Source organism: Camellia sinensis, chromosome 15 (assembly GCF_055761805.1).
Source record: "Camellia sinensis isolate YWXY chromosome 15, ASM5576180v1, whole genome shotgun sequence".
NCBI lineage: Eukaryota > Viridiplantae > Streptophyta > Magnoliopsida > Ericales > Theaceae > Camellia > Camellia sinensis.
Genome location: NC_138975.1, coordinates 19269141 through 19288285, shown reverse-complemented (window position 1 = coordinate 19288285; position 19145 = coordinate 19269141).

Here is a 19145-nt window from a genome sequence, read left to right as displayed (position 1 = left end):
GTTGAAAATCAGGAAGAATCGCCGGAGAGCACCGATGCGAAGAATTTTGCTCGGGATTCGGGAAGTCTGTGTACAGCCGATATGGAGCAGGAGGCTGCATTAAAGAGGTTTGAGCAAGAGAAGTTTGATAATGACAACAGGGCTAGAAAAGCCAAGGCACCTGAGGGTGCGGAATGTGTTGTAAGCACAGAAGTAGCTACAGTGGAACCGGACAACTGTCTGTCGGTTGTCGATGGCATGTGGTGGGAAGACGACCACTTACGTCTTGCCCACACTAACGAGGATTGGGAGCAAAATCAACTGGATGACACTTGGTATGTTAAGGAGGTTGACCATATGACCAGGAGTGGGCGGTACTTCAAGCCCCCAAACTTGGACCAACCAGAGGCGTCTGGAAAGGACAAAGAAACAGAGATGCAGAAAGAAAAACTGCTCGAGGAGGAGGCTGTACTGAAACAGCTAAAAAAAGATTCAAGTAGACATCTTCATCTAGGGACTGCTAATGGCCTCGAGGGTTCATAGATAGGCCATCCTTACAGCCATGGATAGGGCCAAGCTTTCAATTGATACGACACCCGAGCAGTTGGTAGGATTGTTGTTTCCAGGCAGGGCTTCACCGACCTTGACCTTCAGCGACAAGGAACTACCGCCTGAGGGCTCCGATCATAACAAGCCCTTGTATATCTCTGTGGAGTATAGAGAAAAGTGGATACCGGTGGTCTTGGTCAACACGGGATCCGCAATCAATGTATGTCCGTCAAGAACGGCATATGCTATCGGGTTGAAGCCCGCAGATTTCGTGCCTACAGCCCAGGTGATACGAGCCTATGATAACACCAGTCGGGAGGTGATGGGGACCATACAGATCAAGACTAAGATTGGCCCAGGGCAACATGACATTGAGTTTCATGTCTTGGATGTTCCGGCCACCTTCAACCTACTCCTTGGGCGATCATGGCTACACCAAGTGAAAGCCGTCTCTTCCACCTTACATCAGATGTTAAAATACCCGTAAGGGAAAGGGGTGACAATTGTTTTTGGGAACTCGTCCATATATCCCCCGCTAGAGGTTTCTACACCAGTTCTGGAGATTGAGCACAGCATAGAGGATGTTTTTCTGTCAAGATTCACCCTAGTTGAGGCCCGGGTTGTACAAGATATGCTAGCTGTTGATGAGGGACTGTACATCAGCGCACAATCTGTCTACCTTATGAACAAGCTTCAACACATGCCCAGGATGGGATTGGGACGAAGTGGCCGGAAGGGCGTCACAGTATTGGCCGAAGTGCCACACAACCCATATACCTTTGGCTTAGGTTATCTGCCTACCAAAGAGGATTGGGCTAGGAAAGAAAGGGAAATGGCCGGAAGAGCCAAGGCTACGTAAGCCGGGAAACACTACGAGTTGGTGCACAGACCCATCCAGGGAACCCTAAATGAACGCTTTGTCCGAGAGGGGGAAGACTTCCCGTTTTACGGCTTTCCAGAGCCATGGTTGAATTCAGAGAGGCGGCTCTTGCCGGGTTTTGAGATCTTTTTTGACTTTCAGTTGTCGGGGGATGAAATTACCGAAGAGCAGACAGACTCACCAGCTGAGGCTGAGCAGTGCAAGGAGGAAGGTTCCAAGAGCACAGAAATTGAGATGGGGGTAGCACTGGTTTGTCTCATCTCAGATCCTCAGATCTTACCAGAGTGCTTGGGGGATAACTTCTCAATTTCCATGATCGGAGATGAAGCGGCTGTGGGCCCATTTTCTGGCATTCAAGATGCATCCATCGCACCTTCCCTCATTTGGTAGTACGAGGAAGGCTTTTTGTCAAGCAGTTCCAGGTCAGGTAGTGAGCCAGAATCTGATTCCACTGAGGTTGTGGAGTCGAAATCAGATTCCAGCTCTTCTGAGTCTGAGTCCGGTATTCCTGGGGGTGAGAACCCAGATGCCACTGTCCTGTCTAGGTTGTCTTTTTCTTTTTCCTTTGAGTCTATTGTAACCAAAGAATCAAACGGACTAGATGTTATTAATGAGAATGGTACGGTTGTGGCTTCTGAGTACTTTTCTGTGCCTTTAGTTTATTGTATTAATCAGGACTTTCAAAATTTTGATGAAAACGACGAGGAAAAAATTCCTCTGGTTTTGAAACATTTGCTTAATCAAGAGCAAGAGAGGTTTGTAAAACCTTTGGTTGATGAAATCACCTAAATTAATGTTGGTACTGAGAAGGACCCGCGGCTGGTCCAGATCAGGTCCACGTTGTCTTCGGAGGAATGCGAGCGCTTAGTCGCTTTATTAAAAGATTTCAAAGATGTTTTTGCGTGGTCCTATGAAGACATGCCTGGAATCGATCCTGAGATTGTACGGCATCGGATCCCTCTTGACCCAGAGGCCTGACCTGTCAAGCAGAAGCTCCAAAGGATTCGCCCAAACTAGGCTCTGAAAATCAAAGAAGAGGTCACCAAGCAGATCGACGTAGGGTTCCTGTTAGTATCTAAGTATCTGACTTGGTTGGCCAACATAGTTCCAGTGCCGAAGAAGGATGGTAGAATTCGAGTATGTGTGGACTTCAGGGACCTGAACAACGCCAGTTCGAAGGACGACTTTCCTCTGCCGCATATCGACGAATTAGTGGACTTCACTGCTCGGCATGCGCTGTTCTCGTTCATGGATGGATTTTCAGGCTACAATCAGATTTTGATGGCACCCGAAGATAGGGAGAAGACTGCTTTCACCACCCTGTGGGGAACTTACTATTATAGGGTGATGCCATTTGGGTTGAAGAATGCTGGGGCTACATATCAACGGGCTGCGACCACAATCCTACACGACATGATCTACAAAGAGGTTGAGGTGTACATGGACGACATGATTGTCAAATCCAAGGAAAGAGAGGGCCATTACACCGCCTTACAAAAAATTTTCCAACGGATCAGAGAGTATCGGTTGCGGCTAAATCCTCAGAAATGTACTTTTGGTGTTGCAACAGGGAAAATGCTGGGGTTCTTGATCACACATAAGAGTATCGAGGTCGATCCTTCCAAAATCAAGGCCATCTTAGAAATGCCACCACCGAGGACTAAAAATGAAGTGCAAGGCTTTCTAGGTAAAGTGCAATTCATAAGACGGTTTATTACAAAATTAACCTTGACTTGTGAACCACTGTTTGGTCTCCTGAAGAAAGGAAAGAAGTTCCAATGGGATGACCAATGCCAAGTTGCTTTCGAGCAGATCAAGCAAAATTTACAGAACTCACCTGTCTTGTCGCCACCGGAACTAGGGAAACCGTTGATTCTGTACCTATCAGTAACCGAAACGACAATAGGCTGCATGCTTGCGCAGGAATCTGAGGACAAAGTGGAGAAGGCTATCTACTACCTGAGCAAGAAAATACTGGATTACGAGACCCGCTACACTCCGTTGGAGAAAGCTTGTCTTGCCTTGGTATAGGCTACCAGGAAGTTGAGGCACTACCTGTTAGCTCACTCTGTAATATTGGTTTCAAGATTAGATCCCATCAAATATCTCTTTGAGAAACCAGCTCTTACGGGTAGGCTAGCCCGTTGGTTGCTTCTGCTTTCTGAATTCGATCTGAAGTACATGACGCGCAAGTCAGTGAAAAGGAGAGCGGTAGCGGAATTCCTAACCGATCACCCAGTAGAGGGAGATGAAGCAGTTGAGTATTTATTCCCAGATAAGGCCATTCTGTATATTGAAGAAGAGACCTGGACTATGTACTTTGATGGAGCGTCAAACTAATACGGGTACGGGATAGGAGTGTTACTGATAGCACCCGACAATTCCCGCATACCCTTAGCATTCAAACTCCAGTTCAAAGTATCGAACAATAAGGCAGAGTATGAGGCATGTATTGCTGGACTAGAAGCCACACTGGAACTAGGGGCAAAACGGTTGGATGCCATCGGGGACTCGAACCTTGTTGTATCTCAAGCTAAAGGAGATTGGAAAGTTAAAGAAGAAAAGATGAGAATCTATCACTAGACCTTGGACAGGCTGATTCCTCGTTTTGAAAAACTAAACTTCGCTCATCTGTTAAGAGAGAACAACAGGTTCACCGATTCTTTAACAACTCTATCGTCTATGATAGACATCCCTTTTGGAGTCCGAATGCGTCTGATCATCATTGAACAGAAATTCGTGCCAGCCTACGAGCTGATTGTTGCCATGGATGAGATACAAGATCAGAACCCTTGGTATTACGACATCTGGAACTTCTTGGAAAATGAGGTATATCCACCAGGGGCAAATGCCAAAGATAAGAGAGCAATTCGAAGAATGGCTGCTCAGTTCATCGTCTGCGGGGGTAAACTGTACAAGCGGGGTCACCTCGGGATGCATAAGCTGTTTGTTGATGCTGAAGAGTCCAAGCGCTTGATGGAGGCCATTCATAGAGGAGAGTGTGGAGCGCACATGAGTAGGGTGATGCTAGCCCGAAAGATCCTTAGACAGGGTTAATATTGGTCAACCATGGAGGAGGATTGTATTGGCTTTGCTCGACGATGCCACAAATGCCAGATCCATGCAAACCGCATGAACATTCCGCCGTCGAAGCTTTACAACATGACTTCACCATGGCTGTTTTCAGTATGGGAGATCGATGTGATTGGGGCAGTCACTCCGAAGGGGTCGAACGGGCATGAGTATATTCTTGTAGCGATAGACTACTTCATGAAGTGGGTTGAGGCCCAATCCTATGCGGTGTTGAAGGCATCGCATGTTGCTAAGTTCATCAGGAACAACATCATCTGTCACTATGGGGTCCCGAATGAGATTATTTCGGATAATGGTTCCCACTTCAAGAAGGAGGTGATTGACTTGTTAGAGAAGTACAATGTGGCTTTTCATAAGTCATCCACATATCATCCGCAAACTAACGGAGCTGTTGAGGCCGCCAGATAAGCTGCCATTTACTCTTTGGGGCTACCGAACTTCAATTTGAACTTCTACTAGGGCAACTCCGTACTCCTTGGTCTGTGGAATGGAGGTTGTTCTGCCTATCGAAGTTGAGGTTCCGCCATTGCGAGTAATGGATGAGTGCCAGATAGTTGAGGCAGATTGGCAGCAAAGCAGGTTCGAAGAACTCATGCTGTTTGACGAGAGAAGGCTGAAAGCACTGTATCACGTCCAAGGTTATCAACAAAGAATTGTCAGGGCTTTCAACAACAAGGTTAAGTCCAGGAATTTGAAAGAGGGGGATCTAGTGCTCAAAGACAACCGAGCTCCCATCCACGACCCTAGGGGCAAGTTCAGACCCAATTGGACTGGTCCCTATATCATTAAGTCAATTTGGTCGGGTGAAGCTGTCATTCTGATGGACCTAGATGGCCTTGAGTTCTCCCAGTCGATCAAGATGGACAAGTTGAAGAAATATTATCCTTGAGTGGCTCGCTAGGCCGAAAACCCGAAAAGGTGACCTAGGCAAAAGTTAGAGCATGAAAATTTTGAAATAATAAAAACTGAGCTAGCAAGGTTGAAAATCCAGAAAGGGCGGCCTTGGCAAAAATTAGAGCACAAAAAGAGAGCGTTAATACACGAGTGAACCTGAACCGAACTACTTAAGGCTTGATTCCTGTCTTTGGGATACGTAGGCAACTTTATTCTGAAGTCCGGCCATAAACACTTCCAAATCAACTTTGTCCATGTGATCATGTTGGTCATCTTTGTCTTTTCTGCATTCAAGAGCTCGGTTGTGATCTCCAGTGCAGTGCTATTCAAACTAGGGTAACTTTCCAGTTGTTGGGATTCGAGGTTGTGCATCTCGAAGATAGATATCAGGCGTGTCTAGTTGTGATCCATATCGAAAATGATTTTGAAAAGTTTTAATAAGAGTTGACTTTGTTCAAATTAATTTTTTACGACTTAGACCATTTTTGGACCAAATGAAAAAATTTTAGTACCTACAACCTTCAATTACATTGATTTCAATACAAAGTTCTCCTACTCTTGAATACAAATTGAAGTTGCTTTTTATTACATTCATAAAGAAAACTTGAAAGTACAGATTAAAGCAATAAACTCGAGGCATAGTCAGGTGTTCCTGCATCCCCTCCCAGAGCTTGTGGAAGCCTCTGATGCCAAAGTAGGCCCGGTCTGTGCCTCGTCATCAAGCCGAGCTATGCACTCATTAGAAAGGGCGCAACTGAAACTAGGAGCGGGGGCCAGAAGTTCTCTTGTTCTCTATGCTGTGGCATACCGAGCTAGCTGTGAGCCTCGAACTGGAAATGCAATAGGGTACTCTACCCCATATTCGGGGCAAGTCTGATCATGCCCAAACTGACGCCTGAATTGAAACGGGAAGTAAAAGACACAGTGTGTCAGGCCAATTAGCTGAATGCCCAGCTAACGAGACTTGCTGTAACTCATCGCCGACAAATTGAGTCAGGGGCAGCGCCAAGCAATGTTGATAGCGGACAGACTGCACATCCATTCGCACCACCATCCCTCATCTGGGGCATCAACTAGACATTGCCGGAAGAAATAGCCGCGAGCTGAATATGCTAGGCATGGGTCCACCACTCTCAACTTGTCCATCAACCATATCTGGGGAGGGATGACAAATGAGAGATTAAAGAATAGAGAGGTATACGTTGAGAGAAAAGTGAGAAAAGGGTTTTGAGAGAAAAAAAAAAGGAGCCTGAGGGCCGAGTGATGTGAGAAATATATGTGAGATAGGGAGGGAAACATTACCTGTAGCAGTAGTGGACTCCCCGCGAACCTAGCCGTCTCTCGGCCATGGAAGGCATCCAAACCGATCAGTGTCTTAGCTAGCGTCATGGCAATGCAGCTCTTGCCCTCTTTTAAGCCTTGGGCAACCTTGATCAAACGGATGCTAGATCCTCCGGAGCCTGGGGCAAGCAAGAAATGAGACAACATGCACAAGCAAAGCGCATGTCGCCGAAAACCCTGCCAGCGATGATCGCCGCGATCACCGACATCAGAAAACCGATGAATCAAGCTGGGGATGTACAATTCTCCGTCACGGATCAAAGACCAAGCGTTATGCAAAGTGAGCCTGCACATCCGTCATAAGGCTTGGATGTGGCCGAAGCGAAATTGGGGCAAGATCTCTTCATCGCAGTCGGACTCCATCAAAGCTTAGAAATCTTCAAAAGTATGACACATCTCTTGCCCGCCAAAGCTAAAAACATGAGTTACCGGATTCCAACACCTAGCCACGGTATGAAGGAACGGAAAACGCAGCGGGGTGTGACTCAGCGTGAATAGTGCTTTTATTCCGAAACCCCAAAAATTTAACTTTTTCGAGCCATCCAAGTGTGCAATCCAATTTGTGAGGTTTTGGACAAAAGATGCTTCCATTTGGAGCAAAAACTGAGTTAGAATGAGAGAACCACGAAGTTGGAACCTTTATAGAGGATAAGGGTTGAGTGGAGGACAGGTGGCCAAAATCTGGAGGTTCCCAGCCTCACTGGCCAACCGACCAGTTAAAGTGGCCGACCGACCCCTTTAAGTGGCCGACACATGCATTAAGTGGCCTATAGCCACTGTAGGTGGCCGATAGCCACCCCTCCTCTCCAGCAAGTAGCCTCTGGTCCTCTTAAAGTGGTTGAAGTGCTGGAATTTGTGTCTTGTTTTGTTTCAGATGCGTTCTGTTGTTCGATTTTACTCGATTTGTTGAATTTGCTTCATTTATCAAGTTGTTGAGTATTGCTCATCGAGTTGTTGCGCTTGGTTTATCGAATTGTTGCAATGGGTTTATCGAGTTGTTACTCTTTACTTATCGAGTTGTTGTAATTCGTTTATCGAATTTTTCTGTAAGTTGTGTTGTTTTGTTTGTTGTGTCGGTTCACTACCTGATTTTACAACACACGAACGTTCAATATTCATCAATCTCATTTTTGTGTAAAACAGTGCGATGCGATGCTTAGAATGTAAAATGCAACACTTTTTGAACAAAAAGGCTGTTTTTATTCCATCATGGTTTCTCTTTACAAAAGTAAAAGTTTTAAAGAAAAGAGAACTGCCTAAGGTTGTACAATGTGCAAAAATTACTAGCAAAAAGAAAACAAAGCAAAAGCGTCTGAATCGGTGCTATGTAGCTCAGGATCAAGAGGCCCTCTTCGTCCTCTTCCTCAGCTCAGCAGACTCTGCACCATCGCCGTCAGCACCGCTATCTGAACCAGAGCCACCATCCTTGGAATCCTCCTCAGCATCATTGCCACCCTCAGAACCTGAGCTAGTATCATCACCACCCTCGGATGTCTCTGACTGAGGATTCGCTGGCTCCTCCTCCTCACTAGACTCGTCATCACGTCGGACAGGCGCCCAACGTCTCCCTCGGCCACATGCCGGAGTCCCTCTCCCTGCTGCTCGGGAAGGCTCAGAGGGTCCTGTCTGCAAGGGTGTGACCTGAAAAGACAATTTGAATACATCAGTTGCAGTATATGTATCAGATGCAATGTATGTTGTACAGAGTATATGCAGAAACCAGATATAATATGTGCATGTAGTATGTCGTGTTAGAGGTGATCTATGCATACAGTGAATTAGTGCAATGAAGTGTTCAGTTTCGGTATGTCACCAGAAGTATGATAAATGCAAGGAAACTGAAAAGTACCAGAATGCCGTGGGAATGCAACATCGTCTCCCTCCGCAAGACCATACCCTCAAGAGAGGCCATCGCCTCGAGCAACCCCTTTACATATCCTACGGAGGGCTGCAAATGCAAGATAAAGCCATGAGTGAATGAATGTCTAAGTATTTGAGTGATAAGTGAAAGCTGTAGTGCATACCGGTGTTGAGTCAGAAGTCCTGACATATCGGTGATTAGGCAATAGGGGCTCAAGTGGAATTTGATAAGGTGTCCCATACTGCCAACCTGTCAGCTCTGTCGGAGGATCTGGCCATCCAGTACACTACCTAGTAGAAGACATCCCCCTAGCCCTACCTCTCAATGCACTGGCCCTGCTCGTCGAGGGGACGTCTGCAACTCGAACACTACTCGACGAGGGAATGTCAACAACTCTCCTCATAGGGACACGAACACCTGTCAATAGGGCCATCAGATATGTATGGAGGTATGTCGTGTACTCCCCCTCCTTGAGAAAAAGAACTGCGTCAGCACCCTACATGAGGTCACTAACCTCCCGAAGGGAGAGAGAGACTCTCTGTGGTGCGCATGTCTGATGGAGGCGATGAAGGGATTGCCTGATGGGGATAGCCCAGTGTTTGGCGCATGAAGCGCTCTCCGAGAAACCAGGCTCTACCAATCGGTCCCTTAAATAGAATCCGGTACCGGGAGGCGACCTATGCCCCAGTAAACTGGAACCGGGAGAACCCTGGCATAGCTATCCAAGGCTGCCAAGTGATCTGCGAATAGTAAGTGCATGATTTGATTAGTTGCCATTAGATGTGCAAAATGAATTGAAGCTGAAAGCATAAAGAACTGAGAGTTCTAGATTACCTCGGTCGTCCGCACCGTGTCGCAGTAATGCCGGAGATATGGTAAGGTCTCCCGGGGCCTCGGTAGGCATCTCCCATCATATCGGCGTGAATGAGGAATCTCGAGAGGTGCCTCGACCTCAAGCTCAGGGGCTAGCACCGGGAAATAGGCGCACATCCATAACTGTGGAGAAGCAAGATAATGGTAGTGAGAATACAGAATACACAGATGATGCAGAAAGCAGAACATGTGTGCAACACAGAATGCAGCAAATACAGGAAATGTAGTAAGCAAGAAAATGCAAAGCAGAAAGCATAGCAGGAACTGCAAAGCTGAAAAGTAAAACGTACCTCCCAGGCTCTCCAATAGCCGCCTACTCTCACCCCGCTCCTGCGGAAAACTAAACTCATATAGCAATAGAGGGTTGCAAGGCCAGCACCGCCCTAATCATAATCCCGGACCTGGGACAAGTCTACCAGAGCGCTCAGAAAATATAGCTCGACTGTGTTCGACCTGTCGGCGAACAGTGTGGTGCCGAGGAGGTACATCAAGAATCCACGGGCATACTGCTCTATGTCCTCGACAGTCACGGGCTCGGTCCCTCTGAAGTGGTCCGAGAACCATGTGTACCTGACTGTGCCGGATTGGAAGATGGATGGAAGTGCTCCCAACAGGTAGATCCAGGCTGCCTCCCACTCCCCCATGTCTAGATCATACGGAATCGGCCGACCTCCCACATCGAGGCCTGTCAGCATTGAGAAATCATATGGGGTCATCGTCATGTCCCCAGTGGCAGAAAATTGGAAAGAGTTAGTGGTATCCCACCACCTCTCTACCAATGCACCCAAAGTGATCCTGCTCGCCGTCAGATGCGAGAGCCCTGTGCAGAATAGGCCGAAGCCTTCCTCGTCGACAATATGTCAGACGGCGCCTGGGAGGTCTGAGTACCACTCTCTCGCAAAAGTCGATCCATACCCTCGTGTGAAGCGAGTAATCACCTGTATTCAAAATGAACAAAATGTTGTGTGTAAGCTGTGTGCATCATGAACAGAATGTTGTGTGTAAGTTATGTGCATCATGAATAGAATGCTGTGTGCATCATGAATAGAATGTTGTGTATATCATGAACAGAATGTTGTGTGTGAGTTGTGTGCAGAATGAGCAGAATGTTGTGTACAAGCTATGTGCATCATGAACAGAATGCTGCGTGTAAGCTGCGTGCAGAATGAACAGAATGCTGTGTGTAAGCCCTGTTCAAAATGAGCAAAGTGTTGTGTGTGAGCTGTGTTCAGTATGAGCAGATGAAATACAATAAAGTACAAATTATGCGAGAAATGTAAAGTACATTGCAGGAAATATAAGAGTGCGGTGCATACCCCGGGTACGTCACGGCACAGGTGGGACTCTGGCTCCCGTAGTAGCAGGTCCGCGGGTACGCGTCATGCAAAGTCTATAAACTGACGAACAGTGCTCGGTGGTAGTACGTGCTCCTAAGGATGGTACCTATCCGGGTCGAAAGGCCAAATCCTCGACGGCAATGGCATGATGTCAGGCTCATCCTCTACTCTTGGGGAACCCCCATCGTGTGGAATATGGTCTGCCATCTGAAAAGAAGTTGAAAAGTAGGCAAAAATGAGCAAAATCAGCAAAAATTGCCAAAAGTCAACAAAAGTCAACTCTCGGGAAGAGAAAAAGTCAAAGAAAGTCAAAACCCAGAAAGGGGTGCCAAACTCAAGACAAGTTCAAGGGAAACATACCTCAAATGGTGAAAATAGATAAAGAAGCTCCGAAAACAAATTCTGTTCGGTTCAAAGTGAAGGAAATCGGAAGATTTTAGTGAATCAACTTTGTGTGGGGCGTTGGAAAACGCGTGCAAAGTCCGGATCCAAGAGAGAAAAGGGTCTAAGAAGAAAGATGAGTGAATTTCAGCCTTGAGGGTGTGAGCAAATGTGTTTTGGAGTTATGGTCTTATAGAACCGAGTGTTAAAAGACAAAACTGCCCCGAAATGGTGTAAACTAGCCGATCGGCCAGGTTTTGTGGCTGACCGGCAACTTAAGGGGCCTACAACTTTGAAAAGTGGACGACAGTCCCTAGGGGTGGCCTACAGGTGTTCATGGTTCTCCCTGTGCGTTTTTATGCTGTTTGGAGTCCTTGGCGCTCGAGAAAGTGCAAGAAAAGTTCACTTTTCGGCTCAAAATGTCCCTGCGGGAGCTTCGATTCATGTCTTCGATGCACGACTCATCGTCAATCTTCAGGAGTGAGGTGTATCCTTTTTAAGTATATTGTGACCCCTCTGAGAGGTAAATCAAAGGTTGCGTTTGAATTGATCTCGTTAGGGTGTGTATTTCCTTATTCGGCATTTTACTTCAAACATGTTATTGATGTTACATCAGAAGTGCGTTGTTGTTGTGCACGGAATGTGTATGCACTTTTCACTCGCATTGTTATGCACGTTTCACTCGCGTTGTTATGCACGTTTCACTTGCGTTGTTATGCACTGCTCTACCTGCATTGTTATGCACCGTCTCACTTGCATTGTTATGCACTTTTCACTTGCATTGTTATGCGTTGTTCTACCTACATTGTTATGCACCTTTTCTACTTGCATTGTTATGCACGTTCCACTTGCATTGTTATGCTCGTTCTACTTGCATTGCTATACACAACTCCACTTGCATTGTTATGCACCGTTTCACTTGCATTGTTATGCTCGCTCCACTCGCATTGTTATGCACCATTCTACTTGCATTATTATGCACTGTTTCCCCTGCATTATTATGCACCCTTTCTCCTCTCGCGTTTGACACGCGTTTGGACATACCTTTCTCTCCTTGCATTTGGACGTACCTTTCTCCCCTCATGTTTGACACGCATTTGGACGTACCTTTCCCCTCTCGCATTTGACACGCGTTTGGACGTACCTTTCTCCCTTCGCATTTAACACGCGTTTGGACGTACCTTTCTCCTATCGCGTTTGACACGCGTTTGGACGTACCTTTCTCCTCTCATGTTTGACACGCGTTTGGTTACCTTTCTCCTCTCGCGTTTGACACACATTTGGATGACCGCGCTTTCTTGCGCAGTCTTTCTCCTTTCGCATTTGATACACTAGGAGGTGTTTCGTTTGAGACTTTCGATGTTCTCAATAGTCACTTTGGGTTTTTCCTGCGTGAGCCGCAGTGAAGATTGCATAATTTTCTTACATCCTTTCTGCATAAAATGTAGTTCGGTCTATAATTCCCGCACTTGGCGCGTTTACTTACTTGCTTATGTACAGTCTGCTGTAACATTTCCTTGCATGACATTCGCATCTAGATGTTTCAGTACAGCCCTCTTTGTATAATCATAAGTTATGTTCTGCATTGTGCATGTCATTTGCATTTTGCCCCTGCCTGCGGGCTCCCTCCTTTTTGTTATCTTGTCTATTTGTCTAACTCTTCGACCTTGTCAAAAATGGGTCGTCTCTGAGCTTTGACATTCACTCCCGTCATTTCATGACTTCTAAGTTCTGTCAAAGAAGGACAACTGTAGACACCCTATTTTTGACCGACCTTAAGACTCGGACGTCATCGTTCGTACACGCAATGATTGCACATGTTTGTGCTCGTTTCGAGTTTCCGGGGCCTTCGGCTGAGTGCCTTGTCTCAGGACCTCTTCACTCTCTCTTCTTCTTGGTTGGTTTTTGGGGCCATGCCTTGGTGCCCTTACCTGGAGGAAGAGAGAGGCCTGTAGGCCACTTTTTGTAGTTGTAGACTACTTTTCTCTCTTGTAGGCCACTTGCGGTGGTCGGTAGGCTAGTTTCGGGGCTTCCAACTGAGTGCCTTGCCTTGTGGCCTCTTGGATCTCTTCCTTTTGGCTTGTTTTTGTGCCATACCTTGTTACTCCTTGCCTAGAGGGAGGGGAGAGGCCGTCGGCCACTTTTGGTGGTTATAGGCCACTTTTTCCCCCCTGTAGGCCACTTGAAGTGGCCTACGGCCATTTTTCTACTTTTGCAGATATTGTTGGTGCCAGCTGTGCCAGCTGGTGAGCACAGAATGCATCCTCCATTCACGTGTATGGAGGGATTGCACCAAGCTTCTAGCTTGTCCAAGAAGCTTGAAGCTGGGAATTCTATAAGAGGAAGACTCTCTCTCCCTTTTCCAGTTTCAGAATTTTGGAGAAGAAAAATATCTACTCTCTATCTAGATTTCTCTCTCTCTATATTGTTGTGCTCCATAGTGCTTAGAATTACATTTTCTTTGCATATTTGCACACAACCTCCTAGCCAAACACCACCATCTTTGTTGCTGAGGTTCTTGAAGGGTGTGTTTGAGTTCTAAAAGCTGGTTTTGAGCTCAAGAAGTTATTGTTCTTGTTGTTCTTCAAGGGTGAGTCCTATTCCCCATTTTAAGCTTTATTTTGATTGTATATTTGGCCACCTTTGCATGCTACTTTTGGCTTAGCTTTCAACTGCAAAAAGTTCTATTTTTAAGTGCTTAAAATGGTTGTTTAAGGCCTAGTTTGAGTTAGGGGTGATTTACCCCCTTTGGTGGCTTATTTTGCTTCGCTTTGTGCCATCTCTTAAGGCCTTTGGGATCATCTCTTTTTGGCCTTTTTACCACTAAAACTCAGAGGAATTTCAGTGGTAGAAAACTTGTTTTGAGGGCCCAAATAGGTGGGTGTGGTCCCCCCTCCTCTTCTCTTGTTTGCATGTGTTACTGGCCCATCAAAAGAGCATGTATTTCTACTTCTTTGTGGCTTTGTTTAAGCTCATTTTTGTGACTGTTTTGACCTGCCATAACTCTCGTTTTGGCTGTCTTGGTCACCTCCTGTATGGTTATTGCACTTGTAGTGTAATCTTACTTGTAGCCTCCCAAAGTAGCATGCCTTTGTGCCTTGAATTTGCTTAGTTTAAGCATGTTTTAGCCATTATTTGCCATGTTATAACTCTATTTTGGGTTGGTTTGATTGCCTCTTGCATGCTTCACACACTTGTAGTGCAATCTTGCATGCTAGCCTAGCTCACTTGATGTTTTGGCCTATCATTTTAGCATGTTTTGGCTCTGCTCCAGCAAGCTTTTACTCATGTTTTTCCATGCTTAAGCTCTATTTTAAGTGGTTTTGGTCATATATGCCTTGCTTTGTATAGCCCTAGTGCAATCTTGCTCACTAGCTTTGAGTTTCAAAGTCTCTATCTAGCATGCTTTACTTGAGTTGTTTGCATGGCTTGGTCTCATCTCTCACATGATTTCAGTGCATGTAGTGTAGACATACTCTCACATGTTTCACTCTTTCAATGCTTTTGGAGAGTTGTGCCTTATATCTTGATCATGGTCTAATTTGTATGCATGCTTGCCTAAGCTTTTAGGCTACCATCTCAGCATGTTTTTGACCTTATTTTGCCATGTTACAACTCTAATTTTGGTTGATAGAGTCACCTCTTGCTTGGTTTTGGTATTTGTAGTGTAATCCTACTCATTAGCCTTGCATGCTTAGTGTTTTAGCTTACCATTCTAGCTTATTTTGGCTACACTCCACCATGTTTCTAGCATTGTTTTCACATGCCTTAGGACTGTTTTGAGTGATCTTGGTCCTTTGGGGCTTGCTTGATATAGCTATGGTGCAAATGCTTTAGCTAGTCTTGAGTTTTGAGCACCCTAACATGCTATTCTTGTGCTGTTTGCATGATATAGCATCATTTGGTATGCAATTTCAGTGCCTACATCTCTGCCATACTCTCTTGTGTATCACTTCTTCATTGTGTTTGAGAGTTGTGTTTAATGCCTAGCTTGCGAGCCAATGCATGAGCATGTTGTTGTAGCTTTTGGTGTTTCATTTCCAGCATGATTTCGCCACTGTTTTGGCATAGTGTAGGTCTGTCCATAGTTGGTTTGAGCATTTGAGATGGATAGTGCATGCCTCATGTGTAATACACTTCACTAGTTTTTATGCCTTAGCCTTTAAACATGCCATACATGCATTGCTTATATGGTAGAGCCTTGTGCATGCCACTCTAGGATTGATAGATAGGCATGTTGTTTGCATGTGTGATGCATTGCATGTGTTTGGATCGAACGTTAATCCAAACACGAGAAACGAATGACGTTTTGTACTTGAAGTGACGAAACGTGCCTCATTTCTTAGTCGTCGTCCCCCTTGATTGTGCATGATAGGGTGGAGGCCTCTCGAGTCTTGTGTGTTACTTGTGCATTCATTAACTTGTACAAACTCTATTTCTCGGCCATCGTGCATTGTAATGCTCGGTTGGTGGCCCGAGAGCCGAGTACCGCACTCCTTTGAACTTGAGAAATGATAAGGAGGGTGGTTGTACACACATGCCCTACAAATGCCTTGTTTTGTCCTTGTTGAACAATGTTTGCAGCAAAATAGAGGTATGCAAAAGCAACTGGCCGACCGGCCAAAGAAAATGGCTGACCGGCCACTTTAAGTGGCCTACAGCCTACTTAAGTGGCCAACAGGCGGCCTACAGCCTCCCTTGGTGGCCGACAGTCCACCAACCTGAAGATGATTCAAGGTTGTTCTGGTTCTGGAGCAGAAATAGACTGGGAATGGGTTTGGTGTTCAGAATCAAAGTGAACGCAAACAGAGGCAACCGGTGGCAAGGCGACGGGATTTCGGGAAGAAGCAACCGAGCATGCTTTTAACTGCTTTGATTAACTAGTTAACTCGTCGGTTTTGTACTTAATTAGTTAATGTACTTAGCTAATCGATTTGTGTTGTAATAACTAATTAGTTAACTAGAATAGTTAATTAGTTTTATTTTGTAATAAGTAGCTTAGCTTAGCCTATTTATTCAGACTCTCCGTCAAGAGGGCAAATGTTGTAATAAGTGTGCGTGTATGTATGAATGTCTTCCAACCCCACGTCTTTCTCCCTTTTATTTACCCTCTTTCAGTGGTTAGTTTTAGGGCATGTTTCAATTAGCATGCTTATGTTTTGCATGCGTGCATCATTCATTCATATTGCATGCACCGGGCTTGGCACATCATTCAAACTTCATTGAATTTCAATACTTACTTGAATACGTGTTTCAAAGCATGTTATCGAGTGTTGCATTCATATGCCATCTTAGATAGCCAAGCCTACTTAGTTGCATTTTTGTATGCATTGCATTAGGCATTGTTGACATTGTTAGATTCATGCATATTTCTAACTAGTTTTCTGTTTTGGCTCGGAGTACACCGTAAGTGTTTATGCTTTAGCATCCTTGCATGAGTGTGAGTGTTGCCACGATAGCATGCTTTCCATGAGGCTATTTGCTTAATTGATATAACTGCATGAATGCCTGTGGATGAAGGCTTCATTACTTGAATTGGAACAATTCATCAAAATGTGAGTTTTAAGCCCACTTGAGGGTGGCAAAATCATCATGTTTTAAGCCCACTTGAGGGAGGCAAATCCACGTTTTAGCCTACTTGCGAGTAGCATCTTCAAACTATTTTCGAAAAACAAACATGAGATGTTTTGTTCCAAATCGAGTAATTTAGTCTATACTTGTATGCTGTGCGCATCACATAGTAAGTTGGATTAATAAACCGGAATAAGAACACATGCGTTTTCAAAAATAACATATCATGCTTAGTAGAGGGCGATCCTTCGATCGAGCGAGCGGGGGTGCTCATTTCATGACCTTCCCCCTCTCGTACCCAAGTTCCCGTGCCGAGGCAACTTTGGTAATGACGGACACGTGGCCTTAAGCACGAGTCAGGGTTTCCTAAATTTCCCAAAACAAAACATTTAGATGGCGACTCTGAAATCTGGCAAAGCAGTCCATGTTTGACACTTTTTTTCAAAATTGATTCTTCGAAACCAATTGTCGAATTTTGACTCTTTGGTGATTTATCAGTCTTACATTGCACTTTGTGAGATTAGATTCAGAACCGTGACAGGAGTCCGAACTGTAGTAGCTAAGAACCCAATTCGCGCCCTCGCGCGCGGAGAGAGTTCGGGAGGTCTACAGGGCGTTTCTCCGAACTTCCCTTAAAATCCATAACGCAACCTCGAAGCATGTCTTCCAAGGTTTGTATCGTCCTTTCAGACTGCCCATCTGTTTATGGGTGAAATGAGATGCTAAAGCATAGGTTCGTTCCCATTGCCTTCTGCAAGCTCTACCAAAATTGAGAAGTGAATCAAGGATCATAGTCAGACACGATGTTAACTGGTACTCTGTGTAATCTGATCACTTTTTTGATGAACAATCTACTGAGTGAGTCCAATGTATCTGATAACCCGATAGGTAAGAATCGGGCTGTCTTAGTTAGTCGATCTACCACTACCCACATGTCGTCATGTCCCTATGGTGACCGAAGCAAACCCGTCACGAAATTCGTGGTTATGTGTTCCCATTTCCACTCTGAGATTGGTAAAAATTGAAGTGTTCCTGTCGATCTTTGGTGTTCAGCCTTTACTTGTTGACATGTCAAGCACTGAGACACAAACTTTGCTCTATCCCTTTTCATTCTGCCTTACCAATATTGGCGTTTTAAGTCTTGGTACATCTTAGTACACCTCCTGGATCTACTGCGAATACTGAATGATGGAATTCCTTAAGTACCTTTTTCCTTAGTGAGTCATTGCTTGGTACGAACATTCAACCTTGATATTTCAAACTCCCATCTATCTGAATTTCCCAACCAGGCATGGTTTCACTAGATTCCATTTGTGCCTTGATGAATGCTACGTCCTTATTGTACTTTTGTGATTCTAATATCTCGCTCAAAATTTTAGGTGTAGCAATCTGAGCACCAAGGTAAGCCTTTTCATCTTGAACCTCCATTTGTACCCTAAATTCATTGAGTGTTCCAACCATACTCCATTCTCTAGGTGCTAAACTAGTAACAATCCCTCTATTCTTGCGACTTAGCGCATCTGCCACCATGTTAGCCTTGCCGAGATGATAGGAAAAAGTAAATTGGTAATCCTCGAGATACTACATCTAGTGTCTCTGACGCATGTTCAGATCCTTTTGGGTGAACAAATACTTCAAGCTTTTGTGATCAGTGAATATCTCAAACTTTTCACCATACAGGTAGTGTCTCCAAATTTTGAGTGCGTGAACTATAGCTGCTAACTCCAAGTCATGAGTGGGATAATTCTCTCATAATTCTTTAATTGCCTTGATCCATATGCCACCACCTTACCATTTTGCATCAATACGCACCACAAACCTTCTTGGAAGCATCACAATACACATTGTACACAACGTCTCGTTCTGGTACAATGAGAATAGGGGCATTCATCAATCTTTTCTTGAGTTCTTGGAATGAATTTTTATAAGACTCATTCCATTCAAACTTAACTCCTTTTTGAGTCAAATGGGTCATTGGTTTGGCCAATTTTGAGAAGTCTTGAATGAATTTTCGATAGTAACCAGCCAATCCTAAGAAACTATGAATCTTAAATGTGTTCTTAGGTTGCTTTCATTCTGTCATAGCTTCTACTTCAGTTGGGTCCACTGATATTCTCTTTTCAGACACCACGTGACCCAAAAACTTTACTTTTTCCATCTAGAACTCACATTTATTAGCCTTAGCATACAGTTAGTTCTTCTTCAAGGTTTGAAGTACTATTCTCAAATGTTGGTCATGGTCTCCTTCAGACTTGGAATACACCAAAATATCATTAACGAAAACTACCACAAATTGATCTAAGTAAGGCGTGAATAATTTGTTCATTAAGCTCAAGAACACGCCTAGTGCATTGGTTAGGCCAAATGGCATTACTATGAACTCATT